Here is a 15,950-nt window from a genome sequence, read left to right on the forward strand (position 1 = left end):
ATGTATTCAAGTATCCAAAGTTAATTCATTTTCAGTAGTTTGACAGATTTTTTTATTTTTTTTCCAATGACCAATGAAAATCTTGTGTGAGTTCATCTCTTTTTACGGTATTATTTTGAACTTTTCCTGCATGATCTAATCTCACAGTGGAAAACTAAATAAAAGTTTATTGGTAAGCAGGAATGAATTCACTGGCCTGCTCAGCTGGCATTATAGATGAAAACAATGCTTTGACGTTTTGGAACAGTACTTTTCCATGAGTTTGGAAGTCGTGATGGTGATGCTTAGCAAATCATTTGCATAGTTTCCCTAATTGTGCCATAGCTCTCCTTAAGAAGACCATCAGTGTGATCTCAGCTAGTTGTCAGATGCCTCATCTATATTGCAAGAGAGATTTAAAATATATATATATATTTATTTTATTTTATTATTTTAAAATATATATATATATATATATATATATATAGTCTCCAGCTATTCTAGTTGTCACACAGTCTATTACTCTGTCAAGGTTTCTTTACAGTCCCTTCAGTTTTGTTTCTTCTTGTTTCTGCAGAGGCTTATGCACATGTGAGTGATAACACGAGGCCGTGATAAGGAAAGAGTCGTGTGCCTCCAGACATCTTCCAAATGGACTGAGGTAGGAGGATTTCTGTACTTCATCTTGTGTAGTCCAAGCAAAGGGCCTAACTCCTTAAAATAATGAGGTTTTAGTATTTGGAATTTCAGTTTATATCGGGTAAATATATCATCATAAATAAACTTTCCTTTTTGGGAGGTGTTCCATTCACACAGAGCTGATTAAAAATTAAATGTTTTGTTTAAGGTTTTTTTTTTCTGTGGGGAATTTTCAGTGTTGTTCTTTTATTTTTTTTAGTTAATAAAATGGAAATGATCATAGAGAGAATTCTTGAACTTTGAGTGTATTTTGAAGCACTCCTGTTAGGTTTGGTGCTGGTTAATTAAACAGCACTTTACTGTGTGCCCATTAAACACAAATAATACCACTTCATCTGCCGATCTAAGGCTTCTAAATAGCAAAATGTTTAGCCTGAAGCTTGATATGTGAATATTATGACTTAATTTATCACAAAAATTGGAAAGATATGGTCTTGAAGGGTTGCCTGTTCAGTGCTTAAGGAACTGGCTGGATGGCTGCAGCTAAAAGATTGTGGTCAACTAATCTTTGTCCAGTTGGAGGCTGGTGATGAGTAGTGTCCTTCAGGGGTCTGTCTTGGAACATGTGCTTTTCATCATCTTTATTTATGACATAGGCAGTGGGATTGAGTGCATCCTCTGCAGGTTTGCTGATGACTCCAAACTGTGTGGTGCAGTTGACACAATAGAAGGAAGGGATGCCATTCAGATGGACATGGATGTGAGCTCATGGGAACCTAATGAGTTTCAACAAGGCCAAGTGCAGGGTGTTGTGTATGATTGGGGCAATCCTAGATATGCCTACAGACTGGGAGAAGAACTCATTGAGAACAGCTGTGCAAAGGAGGACTTGTAGGTGGATGAAAAGCTGGACATGAGCTAGCTCTATGCACTTGTGGCCCAGAAACCCACAAGTATCCTGGACCAACTGCATCAAAAGAACAGTGGCCAGAAAGGAGAGGGATGTGATTGTCCCCCTCTATTCTGCCCTCCAGAGTCCCTAGGTCAAATTTCCAGGTCAGTTTTTCTACCTGTGCATGTGCCAAACTAGTTCTTAACACCAGTTCCTATGCTGTAAGGACACAAATTTCGCTACCAATTATTATTTTTTGCAGTGATTTTTATTATAATCTCTGCCAGAGTACAAGTCCTGTTGTGCCTTTGTTAAAATGTTGACATAGCAGCTTCGCACATTCACAGCAGATGGTTTCGGTGGTTTGAGATTATGATGGCAAAAAGTTAGAAGATGATTGTTTCAAGCAAGTGCAGATTCCATGTTAAAGAATCAGTCTCCTAGACTAGGCCTGATACAGTATGTCCTTGTTGGACGGCTATAACAAAATGAAAGAGAACTGCAGTCCTATCCAGCCAATGTGAACCAAAGCTTCTCATTCTCTATTTGCTTGCTGAATCAAAAATGTTTCTGTATTATGTAAATGTCCTTCTTTGCTGTGCTGTTTTTGTGTTGTTGTTTGGTTTTTTTTTTAAGAATTTTGTGTGCAAACTCAGAAGGTCTGTTGTGTTTTTACGGGTGAGAAGTTTGTGTTTTAGCAACTTCATGTGGGAAGTTGCCCACTTCCTAGAAGCATAGCTCTGTCCCAGCAACACTGCCTCTGATGTTGCTGCCAGATGGATATCTCCGTGTGCACCACCTCAGCCTGTCTTAGCAGACATAAGATACTGCTGTTGTAGCTTTTTCTGGCCTTGGTGCAGGTGTAGAGGTAGTGCTGGAGGAAATGTATTTCACAAGGGCTTTGATCTCCCCCAACAGCCTGTGTAGTAGGAATCTCCTACTTGGAAATTTATGGTCAACTGTTCATTTCCACTGAAAGTTGCACTTTCAGTAGTCAGAATCTCAAATGTACTGAGATGCTCGAATCACTTTGTGATGACTAAGCCCCCTCTGAAAGTGGGATTTAGACTTTTTAAGCTATATAAGTGTTTCTGCAAATCACATGTTGGTTCATGAAGTAACGGGTGCTGATGCTTTCTTTGGCAGTCACGCTGATGTTCAGAAAGCTTCAGCCAGTTGTTTTCCAATCCCTGCTAATATTTTGAGTCAACAGTCATGTCTGTCAAACCTTTCCTATAGCACTTGCAAGCCTGAAATGCTTTTTACAATGTTAATGAGGATGGGAGAGGACTTTTCCTGTTCTGGGAACAGTCTTAGCATAATAGTTTTCTTGTGTCCATATGAGATCTGTTCTGCCGACAGGGTGGAAAAAGGCCCCTTAAAAAATAGCAGTTTGATTTTGCTGTTTTCTGTATGTGCATCCCAGTGGCAAGAGAACTTTCATTTGGAGAGAAGTCCTGGTGAAAGAAGAAAGCAAGAAAAGCACCAGGATAATATAGAGGCTGTGAGGGAGACATTCCTTCTTCCATGAAGCCTATCTAAATCCCTGCTTGAAATACAGCATATCATGTTTTAATCCCCAAAGATTTCCTGCTGCGTGCCATTTGCTCAGGCTATTTGTTTCCCACCCACAAGAAGACAGAAAAAGAACGTGGGTTTTTGCTCTTTTGCATGGTGTCTTTTCCCAGGCATTGGGAGATTTTTGACTGCGACAAACTTCCCACTCAGTTAACACCTCCTTATCTGAAGTCCAAGCACTTGCATATACAGACTAAGCTGGAACACGACTGCAAAGCACAGTAATGCTCAGAGTGGAGGCTCCTGCTCAGCTCTCTCCTAGGGATTATTTAATGGCTTATTTCCCAAGTGGATTAAGCTGGACTTGGTAAAGGCACTATCAGTATCCACCCATGCAGACATTGATAAGTATATATTGAAAGGCAGCTGGCCTTAATTTCTTCTCAGAGTTAGACAAGCTCTAGAGCAAAGATGTTTGAAAGTGTCAGAGAGGCTTAGCAACACATATGCCATCAGATTCTTTGCAGGATTCGTGGTCTCCTGAAGATCACTTCTTAAGATAGCAAAGTTGACAGAGTGATTGCAAATATTAATTCCAGTTTTGAACAGCTGTTTTAGTCAACCTAACTTTGTTCCCATTTCTTGCCCGTGAGGATGTTCCTGGTTTATATGAATGTCTGTAAAATTCATACCAAAAGCCATGCCTTCACACCAGCGCCTGTGCTGTCATGGGCCAGACAAGATTCAGCAGCTCTTAATGATCACCAAAGCTGAGCATATATACCTCTAAATTATATTTAATAATATATTAAATATATTTTACTATACTTCTAAATTATATACTTCTATACCTCTAAATTATATTTTGAGTTATAATTTACAAAAAGAGCAGGAAAAAATCGTTTGTTAAAAAAGCTGATCTCCTAACTCTAATTCCCTAGACTTTGTAGTATCAACCCTATGTGTTAATGTTTGTTTTCTCTCTGAAGGGAAAAAAAACTGATTGCCTGTTGCAGCTCTATCATAATAATGCAATTGCAATGTATTCTGATTTGCACAGAACTGCAATCAGCCCAAATGAAAACCAGGCTTCTTAGATGTGCTCTTCATAGGGATCGTTTTGGAAATGTGGTCCCAACCACAGTGCAACTGGGCTGTGTATATTCCTACACTTTGCTCTGTATATTCCTGCAGAAAGCAATGTCCCTGGCTTAGGATGTATCCATAATTTTTCTGTGTAGCACGTGAAGTGAGGTGGCTATCGTCTTTGGGATATTTGTCTTCATAGTGTCAATGGTCACAATTTTCTTCTTGGTTTCAAGACTGGGTGCAGGTCAGATGGAGCTCAGAGTCACAAAGGTAATACATTTTGAGGTGTTTGTTTGTAGGGGAAGTCTGTAAAGAGACAGCACTTGTAGGTTGTTTGACAGCTGTGAAGTAATATGGCATTGTATCATCCAGAATACCTGGATCCAACTGCTTTAGTTGTGTGTGGCAAGAGTGGAACCACGGAAAAGCAGAGAAAGAGCTTTTGTTTACTTCCTGGGGCTCTACATCTGCCATACCTTTTCCAGTGATCAATCCATAACCAAAACTAGTTTAATACAGCAGAGCTTGATCGGGTTTATTTTTATGCAGTCATAAACAAGTTTTGATCATTGCTGGTTGCAGCCGCAGTCAAGCATTTGCTCAGCTATTGGCTTTGCTGCCTCTCTGTTCTTTTTATATAACACCGCTGAGGTTCAGCGCTCACATGGGTTATACCAGGTCAGCTTTTAATTTCTTTCTTTTTTTCATTCTTTCTCTTTTTCTCTCTCAATTTTTTTAATCAAAAAGATTTTTATTGGTGCTCTGGAAAAACAAACACAACACCACTGCTGTGAGTTTTGTAACTGAACCAATAAAAAATGAAATTCACCGATGGATTCTTTAATAGCAGCAAGCAAGCCCAGTTTCTAAATGGATTTTATATTGTGCTGCTGCATAGTTAAAAAAAGGGATACAGTGTGATAACCCAGTACTGAGGGGGCTATGTGGGAGGGAGCACCCCCAGACCTCTTCTTCCTCAGTCATGGGGCCTCAGGAGGGGCTTGAGGCTGAATATAATGAGGAGTGGAAGTTGCTGAGCCCAGGTGCCCTAAACCTTCTCTGAAGTACACAACTGACTCCATTTGGTGTCACCTTTTGTGGTTGTTTTTCGAATGCTTCACTTGCAGCATTTTTTGTAAATGCATCCGTCAGCAATTTTTATAAAATCCATTTTAAACCCTTCAATTTAATGAAATGGTCCTAGAGAAAACATTTAGAGCAAGGCTTTCAAAGCCATTTAGGAACCTCTGGCCGGAGAAAATGCCAGCTTGGACTCTTGAAAGTATTGTAGCTTTTATGTTCCCTGTAATTTCTTTTGGAGGCCTGTTTCAGAGCCTGGTAAGAACAAGGGATAGGGCTCACTTCAGGGACAGAATCACTCAGGATCAACCCAAAGCAACACTGTTACCTGATAGCAGCTCCTGTTTCCACCATCCGCTGAGGATGCCCGTTGGGTGCCAGGGCCATCCTGTGCAAAAGACAGCTCAGCCTCCTACCAAGCACTGCAGTGCACACCAGAGCACTACAGTGAGTTCCTGGACATGTGTTGTCTGGCTCCAAAACAGAGAATTTTGTAGCTTTTCAAAGCCAGCCTAAGGTCTTGCTCCACAAAGTGCCATGGGAGCTTCAGAAAGCACTGACTGGCTGCTGGCAGTGCTGGTTCATAGGAAAATAACCAAGGATAAGTGCAACTGTCCATCTCTTTCTGTGGTCTGGAGCTTGACAGGGTCACCTCAGAGACCATGGCTTTGAGACTTCTGTCTGTTCACTACCAGTGTTTTGTCGCCTCTGTTTCATGTTAAAAGATGCAGGGAGAGAGTAAGGAAAAGACCAGAGCAGTGCTGCCCATCCTCTCCAGCTCACCTGGACCTCAGCTGGGACCTGGAGAGTAGTGGGCAAATGGCAACGTGCTGAAGATAGTATCTTGTCCCTGACAAACCATACTGGAGGGAGACAAGGGCCCTGAGAAGGGGTGGATATGATGTTCATCTTTCACTAATCTCACAGACTGCCAGGAAGGAAAGAAGCTGGGAATATGCTGACAATTTGGTTGTGTGGGGCTTATCTCCCCAAAGTTAGGGTTATTATCTGCACCATGTTTCACTCAGATTTGGTCCAAAATAAATAAATAAATACATAAAATAAAATAAAATAACATAAAATAAAATAAAATAAAATAAAATAAAATAAAATAAAATAAAATAAATTAAAATAATAAAATAAAATAAAAATACATAGAACAGCTGTGGGGCTGTGAAAATTATTTTCATCTGTTTGGCTTTTAAAAATGAATTTACATCAATCTTTCCATGGTTCCTCCCACCCACACCCTCCCCTTTCATTTCAGCGATTCTTTTAGAGAGGCAAAGGAGTAGAATTGGTCCCCATCCTGCTCTGTTCCTGCAACACACCTAGGAAATGCTAGGTACCTAATGAGGGTTGCTGAGATGGGAGCTGCACATGGGCTCAAGCAGAGAGGTAGCTCCTCTCTGGGGGCATGATGTGGTTTTTTGTGCCTTGAGAGGAAAGCAGTGAATGCACAGACTGCAGGCAAGAAGGGACTGGGGAAGGCAGTGCCATGGCTTCCACTTCTCTCTCTTATCAGTAAGAAGATCCAAAGTGGAGCATGAAGTGCACAGAGGAGTGACTTCAGCCTCTCTGGCTCCTTGGATTCTGCTATGCACAGCATGTCTGTTCTCTGGGGAATAGCTTTAGAGGGGAGAGACCCCACTGGGCCCCACTTGGGTAGCATACATGTTCTAGTGTATACTAGGGTCCCTCCTTGGAGTCATTATGCAGCAGCCATTGTTAAACCCAGGGCTTCGGCAGACATTTAAAAAGCACAGTCCCCATGGCTGTGTATTATTTCACAGTATTGATTTGTCTTTTGCTGTTTTGTCTTGTGTTTAACAGCAGCTTTTTTCTTTGTGCCCTTAAAAAAACAGTGAGAGGAGAACTCTCCTCCCAGGCTCCTGTAAAGGATGGATGTGTGTGTGCGTGTGCATTTAAGTGTCTGTACGTAGATAATCGTAGCCTAGGGAAATACTTCTGGCTTCAGATAAAGCTACATTTTTGTTCATGGTACTATCAAAGTTCATCTCCTGTGGACTGTAATTCCTAGAATCCAAAGGAGGGAAAAGGAAAAAATAGCATAGGGGCTTTTTTGGCTATTTTTTTTTTCCTGTGCTAGAAGACCATTTAATCTTCATTGCAGGGTGAGAAGGTGAGGCACCAGACCTCAAAGTGAGCTGCAGTAGAATCCTGGCAAACCTCCCGCTTTGTAAACTCCGTCCATAGGCAACACTCATCTTGTGCCAAGTTTGCTTAGCTAAAAATGACTGGGCCAAAGTTTCAAAAGTGGCTATTTGGCAACAACTACCACTATATTATTTTTGTCTTAGCAAGGGAAAAAAAATCGTATTGTGAATGACAAGGAAAAAAAAGGCTGGGGACCCTCCTTCTGGGTAGGCTGATGCAATTTCATTTCTGTGATATTGTCCTCTCTTGTAAAGTGTTTCTGTATCCAGAGATAGAGAGCATCAAATAACAGGCTGGTATTGCTGTCACAAAGCAGTAATAGTAGCATGCTCATATTCTTTATGCCACACTCATCACCCCGTCTCTAAGATCAGTTGAAGTCTGTGGAGTTGTGCCAATTTTCCTTGGCTTATCTGTCTTCCTATCTTGTTTCTCAATTAGAGGAAGTAAACGATCCTTTTGTTTTCATCTCTCATTTCTTTAGGAAATGTTAAAGATGGGCTCAAATTGCAGTGAAGCTGCATTGCTGGGGAGCCAGATGGCCAATGGGGGACAAGGAGGCAATGCAAGGCCTTGGAACTGATGGCCTTACGTTCCTGAAGTCAGGATTTCTGGCTCGCCTGCTTTGCTGTTGGGCTCAGCTTTACAGGCTTGTAGCAAGCTGGAGTACTGGAAGTGGAGGAATCAGGTTCAACTTCCATGCTCTCCCTGTAACAGCACCTGTTTATGATACTTGGCAAGCTGTGGGAATTAAGTTCTACTACTTAATTAATGTTATCTCTAGTCTGCCTTGAAGTACTTTTAGTTATTTATTAAAATCACAAATGAATAAGAGGAATAAGAGAGTAGGGTGCTGGCCTTTGCCACACATCACCCTCAGGTTATGACATCTTCTAAAGCATTTGCTATAAACTGTTGTCAGAGAACCTCTCAGCAGGCTTCCCTTTGCTGATAGCTGACTTAGATGAGGTAAAACGGAAGCAGAATAAATTAGCTCTGAGCTGCCATGGCCAGATCACTGCCAGTATGTGAACGAGGCAGTCTGCAGTGAAATGCTGTGCCCCATCACAGCATGCTCTCAGACTGCAGAACAAGGCACTTGCACTTGTGGTTTTTCCCTGTTTTTAGTCATGAATGATGTTCCTGGTAGGCCAACATATTGTGGTGAATGACAGCAGCTTTCCCACTCCCTTCAGTGGGATTTTACTCTCAACGCGCTGAAGAGAATGTGAAGGCCAAGATTTTCCATGAGTGCAGATGTGAAGTGCTTTAATTTTAAGGCACCAAAAATCCAAATCTCCGAAGGAGGCATAGCCTGGGGGCAGGGAGGGCAGTTGTTCAAATTTTGTTAAAAACCTCATCCTGTTGTAGGGTCTCAAGTTTGCCATTCAAAATCATTAGCACTCTTTAAATTTGGCCTAAAAATCCCTATGAAAAGTTACAGCACGTGCTGAGTAACTACTTTTCACAGTGCAGTAACTTGGCCCTTTCAAAGTGTAGGTTTTAGAAGCGCATATTACCAACTAAAGGCTTGCCAAATTTCTTTTTTCCTCTCCATGCTCCAAGTAATGATTCATGGAGGCTCATCAATTTTGTCTCTAATAAGGTGCTGCTATCCTGTTCACAGAGGTAAAGGAAGCTAGAGCAAAATTTCGAAGAAAGATGTTTTGTCTAGGAGGTTTGTCATCCAAAGCAATGCAGGAAAAGTGTTTTGAGGTGGGGGAAAAAAAAAAGGCATGTGGTACTACACTAAAAACTGTATTTTCATGTGAGTTTTGCATTTGCAGAAGTACCAGATTGATTGCATTGTTTCCTAGTATACGGTTTGCAAGACAGTAAATAAGCTGTTTGCTAACGTGTACATGATGGACATGCATATCGTATTTTTGCATGTGTGCACATCAGACTCTCCAGAATAACCTAAATGGTGGGCCAGACCCACTAATGTGAATCAGTGGATTCTCAAGCAGTGAGTTCATTCGTGGTTTACTTATTAGGAAGAGTAGCTCATTAATAAAATCACTGTTGCTTCTGGTAGAGCATGGATGTGCCTTTTCTGAATGAGTATGATGGCATCAAGCCCCTGGTGCCCACTCCTGGCAGTACCATCCTTTTGGATGTTTCTTGGAAGAGTCTGGGGCATGAATGTTATGTCTCTGTGGGTCACATTTGTGTGCTCACCCTGGCTTGTCCTTGTGCTCAAAAAACAGAATCCAGAAACCTGAGCACAAAATCCGGGGAGATTAGTTAGGAACAAGGTTCAAAAATCCCTTTAGTTCCTACACAAAGCAGCCTTGAGTGATGTGAAAAAAGACTTTTCTTTATTCTGGTGCCTTTTCTGATTCCTGTAAGAGCAATTACATGAGATAAGAGTTCAGCTCTTCATCCCTTTCTGGTTCCTTTCAAGGCTCTGATATCAAAATCTGTCCCAGACCTCTCTTCTTGTTTTTTTTCTGGAGTCTGAAAAAGGCCAAGTCTACCTCGCTAGAGACCTTATTTGTAAGTCTGACCAACCAGACAATTTACTTCAGGGTATGATCAGATTCCAAGCCACAGTGTGAAAATGTCAAAGGTCCCTGGAAAATATGTAATTACATTTGAGATTTGGAGGAAACAATTAATGAAATGGAATTTCTTGGCCCTTCGCTCCATCGGATGATATGTAGTAGCTTGCCTGTGAGCTGAAGCCTGAGTACACTTATGGCACAGAAGAGTTTTTATCATTTTAAAACTTAATTATATAGGCTGTAATTAAGCTATATACAAAATGTCTGGTTCTTTGAAGTATATTAATTTTTGGGAAGTTCTCAAGCACCCAGTAGCTGCAGAACAATCATGAAAGAAGACAAAGCTTGAATAATGATGACAGTTGCAAGCCACAAATAATAGGAACAACCTTTCCAAAACAAAGGGCTTCACATTTTCCAAAAGTAGGAGCATTATTATTTGTGTGTATTTGCAATTTGTACATGCCTTGGAGGGACTAACCTCAACTACAGTGCTTGAAATAATTGTGGGATGACATAAATGGGCATTTTTCTATTGAGGCAATCATTTTTCTCACAGCATGCCAGTTTTTGTTTACTATTCAACAAATGAAAACGAATAAAAGTCTAAGTCTAAAATAACCAGGACAGGGCACTTGCATAAGCTAATATTTTTTGTCTAAAAAAATAATAATAATGGTAGGACGGAGGTCTAAGTGGACATTTAGTGTGTGCATTTCTGTATTAGCTGCAGAGACTGAGCAGACCAGAGGGGCTGCATTCTGCTGCCTATCTGTACAGCGCATCACAGGAGCAGTATATTGCAAATAACAGAAGTATTGATCATGAATTTAGCATTGGCAAGGAAAAGATCCTCCTTGTTTCAGCCTTTACTGTGTGGCCTCTATTTTAATAACAGGTTCCTGAAAACATTTTCTTTCAGATCTACATGCAGTCAGAGATGAAGAACTTTATTTCTTCATTTGAAGGGCTTCTGTGAGCTTTGAAATAAATACAACTCCCCCTGGATGTTTTAACTCTTTCAGATTCCCTCAGATCATTGGCATGCTTTATCTGGCAATGGGTGGTCCAGAGCCAGGATTTCAGCATCTTCTCTATCTTCTGCTGCACTCAGGTGACAACACCCTTTTGAGCACTTCTTCCTTCTTCTGAACTCATTGACTCATTGGTAAAATTTAAGCTGGTTTTGGTGTGCTGATCTTTCTAGGGAGCAACGGGGAGATCTGTGTATTCTAAAGGAGGAATCTGCACTGCAGGCAGGCATTCATTTTGCAAATAGCTGTGCTGCTTGGGACAAAGGCTTCTCACTCCAATTGCTTGTTCCCACTCATAGCTGGAGGTTTCCAATCCTGTGAATCTGCTAGTAGAAGAAATTAGCTGTGTTTTTCCTATGCTGCTTCAGGTAAAATCTCCAAGCTTACCTTGCATGGCAGACAAAGTGATTTGTGAGCCCTCAGATGCATCTTCTGGCACAAAGAGTCTTCCAATGCATGCCCTCAGTTCTTCTAGGGATTCAATTTCCAGTCTTTAATATTCCTCTTGAAGACTTCTCTTTACTTAGTGCTCTCAATAAAGGTCGACTGAAAATAACTTGTTTTCATTTGACTTCCTCTGAAACTAATGGAAGAGTTTCATTTAGCTGTGGTCTTTATAAATAGTTCCCACTGTAAAGTCAAGAGCAAGATTCTTAACTGAATAGGAGTCTCTTTAATACTAAACTCAGGTATGGAGTACAGAATTGTTCCTCTTACCTTCTGTGTGCGGGAACCGTCCATTTGCTGTTTGCTCACAGCAGTGTGGAAGTTATTGGCCTATTCCTGGCTATCTTAGCCATGTTTCCTAAAGGCAAGTTATAGTCTGGGAAATTGGCTGTCAAGCCAATAAAATCATGTGGTTGCATTAGACCTCTTTACACTTAAATGGGCTTAGAAACAAAGATAAGCCTGGTTAAGTGGAAAACTCTCTGCATTTGAGTAACAGCCATTTATGTTTCTTTATTTTTCTTTCCTTCTCCCTTTTCTGAGGGAGTTCCAGGACCTGGCTTGATGAAGGAAAGCCAAAAAAACTACCCTAAAGTTTGACTTTAAACTGGAAGGCAGAGATCATGGGGTTACTTATCTAAACTCAGGCCATTTCCTTAAAACATTCGTGTCCAGAGAGGAAGAATGTTCTTGAAGTGAAAACTTAAATAATCTTTCTTCATCTGAAAGCACATGTTGGACATACTCCTGTGTATTGCAAAGTCCATGTACATTTAGCTCTATTAAAACAAGCAAGTCCATGGTACCACACTGGAAGTTTATTGTATATTAAGAGTCACATCAGGGCAGCTGTCTGCATGTGATTCGAGTAGGAATGCACTTTATGTTTCCAATTACAGACAATGAGCAATTAATGTGCTGAAATGGAATGAAAGGGAGGGAGTATTTACAAAACCCCTGCTTCTTTCTCTCCCTATAACCCATAAATCACTGTGAAAAAGAATGACGAACAATTCAAAAATTGCTCAGAAGCTGGAGGAAATTAATAATAATGGGTCTGTGCACATTGCAACAAGCCTCTCGTTTTCATGGCAGCGAACAGGAATTCTCAGACCCAGGTCCATGTCCACCAGTGGCATCCCGTGGTGTGTCACTTGGGCTGCAGCAAATAATCCAGTCTTTTAAGGTGAGTGTATGAAATCCAAACCTTTCTAGCTCCCCTCCTAATTGGATTTATGAAATTTTGGTTCCAGTGGGGGAGGTTCTGAAAGGGACAAATAGAAGGAAAGAATCCTTTTTGGTGTGTTCTTAATTGCCCTCCAGTATGTTGTTACTTCCAGAGGTAAGAATTAAGCTTAAAGTCTCGCTGTGCCAGGAATGTCTAAATACACAGTTAAGGCAGTGCTGCTGCGGTAGTTTGGACTGTCTACAGACATAAGGCAGACAAGGCTCGCAGGTAAAGGTAATCTTATTTGTTAGGTCAGCTCCTACAGCTGGAACAGCTTTTGGGCATACAGACCTACACAGAGAAGGCCTGTGTGCCTGAAAATGTGATTATTTTTTCCAGCTGTTCTAACTAGTTTAATTAGAATTGGTAGGGAGAGTTAGTTTCATTCTCTGGCAAACAGAAAGCAGAAGTAAATAATATGCTTTAAGACATTGGGAAATATCTATCTGAACAGTCTATCAGTTTTGGCCTACAGAGTTTCATTAGGTGTTGTAGCAGTGCATTTGGCTATGGCATATTAATTGGATGTACTAACCTTGATCTTGCATCAGGTCTCGGGAATCCATCAGGTAAAGATAGTGAAGCCAGGGCTGTTGGCTCTCTGCTCACATTGCTAGATACCTTTGCCTTCATCTGAAAGAATCTGATCTTGCTTTTACACACTGCTTCCCATTCATCTCAATGACAAAGGTTAGTATATAAGTAAATGAGAACGGAGCCCATGAGCATGTTACTTTCTTGTGCTTTCTTAATTTTCAGTTGTATCTACTGTCCTGTTTATTGAATAGTGTGGGTGAACTTGTGACTTTGCAGATACCTGATTTGAATGCAGAGCTAACTTGGATAGAAAACATTCTAGTCACTAATTCTAGTAATTAGAAAGAAGAAACCAATTCTATAGACTTTAAAGCAGATCAGTTCAGGTGTTTTTGTTAAGGAATTTGGATGACAGATCTGTGTTAATAACTCCACCAAGCAAAAAACTATAGAGGATTTGCTGTGAGATGGCTGCTTGTGTGAAGGACAAGGGGGTTCTTGATGCGTGGAAATCCAACTCTGGATTTGTGTCTAGTGATCTCAGAGCTATTAGTGAACAGGCAAAGAGCTCAAGTTCATTACAACTGTCCAAAGTGGTTGAGATTTTTTTCTAAGCAAATGTACTCTGGTTGGAAAATGTTGATATGTCAAATCTGAAATGCCTTAAAGAAAGGGTCACTTTCAATAAATTTTTTGTCTGAATAGAAAACAAGGTAAAAACCCTCAGAACTGTCAAAGGAAGATTTGGGACATTGCTGTCATCTGCAAACTTGATGAGGGTGCACTTAATGCCATCGTCTGTGTTAGTGATGAAGGTGTTGAAGAGCATTGGTCCCGAGACCAACCCCTGAGGGACATGGCTTTTGACCGGCCTCCACCCTACACAGAACCATTAATCACAGCCCTTTGTCTGTGTCCAGCCAACCAATTAATTCCTAATCCATTGAACAATCCACCCTTCAAATCCACACCTCTCCAATTTAGAGAGAATGATGTGGTGAGGGACCATGTCAAAAGCTTTGCAGAGGTCCTGTTGTATGACATCCATTGCCCTTTCCCCATCCACTGAAGACATCACTCCATCATAGAAGGCCACCAGATTGGTCAGGCAAGATCTGCCCTTGGTGAAACCATTCTGGCTGTCTCAAATCACCTCTTTATCTTAGCATAATTCTAGAAGGAACTGCTCCATGATCTTCCCAGGCACAGAAGTGAGGGGCACCAGCCTGTAGTTCCCTGGGTCTTCCTTTCCCCCTTTCTTAAAAATGGGAGTAATTTTCCCAAAGTTTCTGACTTGCAGCCAGTGAGAGAAAGTGGCACCAAATGGCCTTAGGAACTGCATCCCTACTGCAGTGTGGAATGTGGAGAGGAGGAGAACCATCCTGTCCACTCATCAGGACATGGGGAGACCCACCTTCAGAATAACAATATGATCTCAATGAGACACTGTTCCATACAGACAGAAGTGAGATACAGCTGCAAAGTCAGGCCTCCTCTCTGTTGTGCTTTATACCTTGCCAGGTAGCATAAGTGAGCCTGGTTGCTGGTAGGAACTGTTTGGGCTTGGCCTGCTGAGCCAGGCTTTTACCTGGGTAATGCACACAAAACTTAGGTTTGGGGATTTCTCTTTGCAATGCCTTCTCCAAATCTAGACTGCCAGAGAAGGGATGGTTTTGTTCCACTGGTAATCCGGTAATCAACAGCTCTTCTGAACCAACAAAATAAGGGTTTAGTAAAGAGTTTTGGGGACTTGATTTTTGTTTCTTTACTTGCTTTTCTAATTCAGAAGTTAGCTTGGATAGGTATTCAGCGGTCTTCTTAGGGGAAAATTTTCTGTTAAAGTATCTCAGGAATGTTGTTTTACTGTAATCAGTTACTCAAGTTTAATAGCTAGAAATGGTTTCAATATTACATTTTCGATCTAAGTAATAAACCCATATGTTAGTGGGATAGTATCATAAGGAGATAATTCAGTGCAGGGAACTGTTACTTTGTTTTGGAATTTGATTAAGTCATAAATAAATACTGCTTTGTCTTAGAAAATCATTCTCATCCAAACAGCCTCTTAAGACATTTTCCACCTGTTAAAGGACGTGTAGTATTGGGAGTCTTTCATAACAGTGGAAACTGGCTCAAACTTTCAACGGGTTTGTAGAAAATAAACCAGCGTTGATTTATGAGTTGAACTATGACAGGGAACATGTAAGCAAATAAAAACAATGAACTGAGAAAAAAGCAAATATACTGTTGATTTGGCACCGCATGAATCATGCAGGCAAATCTGAGAGGAACAGGAGGAACGAGCTTCAGAGTGATGGATTGGGAAAGGGGATCTGATCCCTGGGTAATGAAATGTGAGGGGGTCTTGCCTTATGCTATTGACCTAGGGCTAGCCTGGAGGAAAGTGATTCCTTCTGACTATACAGTGTTAGTTAAAACAATCCCATGGGCTCAAATATCAGCTATTAAAATAAATTCAGGAGACAGAGGAAGCAATGTTTATAAGTTGGAAGTTTGAGCTGCTTTTTAAACAATTGTGGATCTACAGATTCTGAACTGGAAACATGATATGGCGGGAAGAGGGCAAGAGGAAATGACAAGAGGGTAAACTGAGGGTGAGATGGTAGGGAGCATGGAAGTAGGAGGAAAAGTTGCCGTTTTAGGGGTGGAGGGAAGAGGAGGCATTCCTGCAGGGCCGGGCAGAGAAGCTCTACACATTCTTATTTCACCTTTCTCCATTTGAAGAGTCATCACATGAGAACACCACAAAGGCTTAAACTACTCCAAAGATAACATGAGCATACAGCACATCTGGGTGTGTT

At 41.0% G+C, this 15,950-nt stretch overlaps 1 protein-coding gene across 2 annotated transcripts in view; it reads left to right on the forward strand.

The window, feature by feature from the left end:
- LOC107310980 (uncharacterized) overlaps positions 1-15,950 on the forward strand; it is a 334,005-nt gene that overhangs the window by 258,708 nt on the left and 59,347 nt on the right. For both annotated transcript variants that reach the window (XR_014943801.1, XM_085541101.1), the window contains one exon: positions 557-640. The gene's annotated coding sequence lies outside the window, so the exon portion shown is untranslated. The remainder of the gene's footprint in view (positions 1-556; positions 641-15,950) is intronic.

Source organism: Coturnix japonica, chromosome 3, assembly GCF_054131305.1.
Source record: "Coturnix japonica strain WE chromosome 3, WE-NBRP24, whole genome shotgun sequence".
Taxonomy (NCBI): domain Eukaryota; kingdom Metazoa; phylum Chordata; class Aves; order Galliformes; family Phasianidae; genus Coturnix; species Coturnix japonica.